This window comes from Enhydra lutris, unplaced genomic scaffold (genome assembly GCF_002288905.1).
Source record: "Enhydra lutris kenyoni isolate GAN:26980312 unplaced genomic scaffold, ASM228890v2 scaffoldscaffold26, whole genome shotgun sequence".
Taxonomy (NCBI): domain Eukaryota; kingdom Metazoa; phylum Chordata; class Mammalia; order Carnivora; family Mustelidae; genus Enhydra; species Enhydra lutris.
Window position 1 is genome coordinate 10,450,845 of NW_019154110.1, and position 2,568 is coordinate 10,453,412.

General features: G+C 51.9%; 1 protein-coding gene across 3 annotated transcripts in view; it reads left to right on the forward strand.

Moving 5' to 3' along the window:
• The window catches only part of LOC111151230 (acetyl-CoA carboxylase alpha), a 288,595-nt gene that overhangs the window by 52,871 nt on the left and 233,156 nt on the right, over window positions 1-2,568 (forward strand). Inside the window, exon 1 of one of the 3 annotated variants that reach the window (XM_022509035.1) lies at window positions 354-461. The exons of the other annotated variants lie outside the window; for them this stretch is intronic. The gene's annotated coding sequence lies outside the window, so the exon portion shown is untranslated. Of the gene's footprint in view, window positions 1-353; window positions 462-2,568 lie in introns of those variants that run through there. 3 annotated transcript variants of the gene reach the window in all.

The window sequence follows — 2,568 nt, forward strand, 5'->3', positions numbered from 1 at the left end:
GGGGGCGCCGCGACCGCCCGGGACCTGCCCGCCCTCTCGCCGCTGGGCCCCGAATGGCAGAGCGGCGCTCGGACCATCCGCATCGCCTCACGTCGCCCCGCCCCACGCCGCCCTCTCATTGGCTGTCGCCCGGCCCTCGGGGCCCGCGCCTCTCCTCGAGGCCGGCCAGACCGCGCGGTAGCCGGCAGCGGGGTCGGAGGTGAACGGCCCGGAGTAACCCCGGACGTAGTCACCTCATGGTGCTAGCGCGCTGAGGTGGGAGGCAGGGGCGGGGCGGGGCGGGGCGGGGGCGGGGCCGGGCCGCCTTCCGTGAGGCCCCGCCCCTTCCCCGTGAGCGGGGCGGGCCTGGTGCTGCGCGCCTGTCAGCCATCGCTGGAGCTCCCGGCGTCTCCTCCCGCCCAGCACTGCCTCTGCGCAGGGGCTGCCCGGCACCGCCCGACCCCGGACGCCTCCGCCCTGAGGTGAGGTGAGGGCCGCCCCAGAGCCCGTGGTCCGAGACCTGGAGAGGCCGGGGCACGGGGAGGGGCGGTGGCAGCGGGAGGGCCGCCTCCCATCTTGCGTCCGCACGCGGCCCGGGCTCCATCCCGTCCGGACCTGTGCAGGGCAGCCCGGACCTCTCCGCAGCTCTGGGTCCTTGAGTACCCACTCTGGGTACGCAGAGGGGTCTAGGGTCCCGGAGTGGGGGGTGGGAGTTCAGACTCCGGAACTGGGAGTCGTACAGCCCAGGGCCTCTAAGGAGGGACTGGGGTGTCTGCCGGGAGCTGGCCACCATCCCCCTCCCCAGCCTTGGCGTGGGCTGATTCCTTCCAGACCTCTCTCCAATCCGACCCCGCGCTCGGGAGAGGGGTAAGACCCACGTGGGAGACGGACGTTGAGGATTAGGTCCAGTTGCATTTAAAGTCGTCTTCCTCTCGCTGAGTGGGGTGTGGGGTGCAGAGCCCCTGGCTACTCTGTGTTTGTACCGTGGTGGGAGCTAGGGTCAGGCGAGTTTTCCTTTGCCAGTTCTTGCTCCCGGGATTTTATGTTTTCTGTGAGGGACGTAGTAGATGTACACGCCTGTTGTTACTCTCCTTCCCGTTTGCTGTACTGATCCAGGGAGGCTATTGGAGATAGAACGTAGTAAAGTGTTATGTGAAACTAACGATTTCAGAGGGAAATGTGCGTGAAGGTCCTGCCTGGGTCAGCGCCAACATTATTTTGGATTTGAAGACGAGAAAGTAGACACTAGTGTACACTTGGAATCAGCTGTAAATATCAGGGACTTCTGTAGGCCTTGTGGGTTTTATAGAAGTATGTAAGAATATAACTACTCAGGTAGGGGAAATACTTTAATTTCAGATATTTTTTGTTTGAGGGTCTAAGTTTAGGATGGAAATCAAAATACCCTAGGACTTCCTGATTTTATCTCTACTTAAGCAGCGTTTCTATAATTTCCCAGCGTGTGGTGGAATAAACCTAATAATTTGGTCTTCAGTCTCAGAAGTTGGTCCCCTTGACTCTCTCCATTCATTTTTTTCCCAAGCCCAAGTGCAGACTGAGAAGCATGCTTGGGTTACCTGGTTTCTTCTTCCTCAGGGAGTAGGAATTCTCTGATTTGCTTCTTTTGGGGGATGCCTTGGATGCTTGTGATGAGGAATTCTGTGTTATTTGACAGGCACTTTTTTTCCCCCAAGATTTTATTTGTTTATTTGATAGAGAAAGAGAGCACATGCAGGGGAAGCCGGAGACAGAGAAGTATGTTCCCGTTGAGCAGGGAGCTGGTATGGGGTTGGATCCCCAGGACCCTGGGATCATGATCTGAGTTGAAGGCAGACACTTAACTGGCTGAGCAACACAGACACCCCTTGACAGGTGCTTTTAAGGAAAGTATTGTGGTCCAATAGAGTAGGACAGCAGCTGCAGTGTCCAGGTGGGTGCCTTCTTGCTACTCTTCCCATTTCTCTTGCCTCAGTTTCCTTTTTTCTAATTGCAGGAGGACTGTTGTGAATCCAAAAATAATTAGTAAAATAATTGTAAAGTGATCATATGAAAGTTGTTCATGGCATAGTATTAATTTACAAATCTGCCTGTGTTTGTGTTGCAGTTTTGTTTTGTTTTTAAAGATTTTATTTTAAGTAATCTCTACACCCAAGTCACATGTTTCACTGACTGAGCTAGCCAGGTGCCCCACAAGTTTTGTTTTGAATCACCAGTGCAGAATAGAAATAACATCGAGCATAAGATTTAATTGTTTTAAAATGAGAGGAAAGGTAGGGAAATAATGGCATTTGGATTAATGAACTTACAGTTCAGATAATGACTAGGTTATGTCAAAGAACTGGCATTTTGAAAGCCAGGCTCAGAACTCTCTCATCTGATACTGACCTCTCTTAAATGCTGTGAACTGGTTCAGGTGTAGATCACTATGTAACATTCTATTTCCTTTTCAGTCAATGACTAGGAATTTTTTCTTTAAAAAAATTTTTTTGATAGCTAATATCCTAATAGTCTTGGTTGAAGAAAGAAGTAAAATACAAATTGTTGGAATTAGACATTGGTATTTCTTTTCTTTTTTTTTTTTTTTTTTTT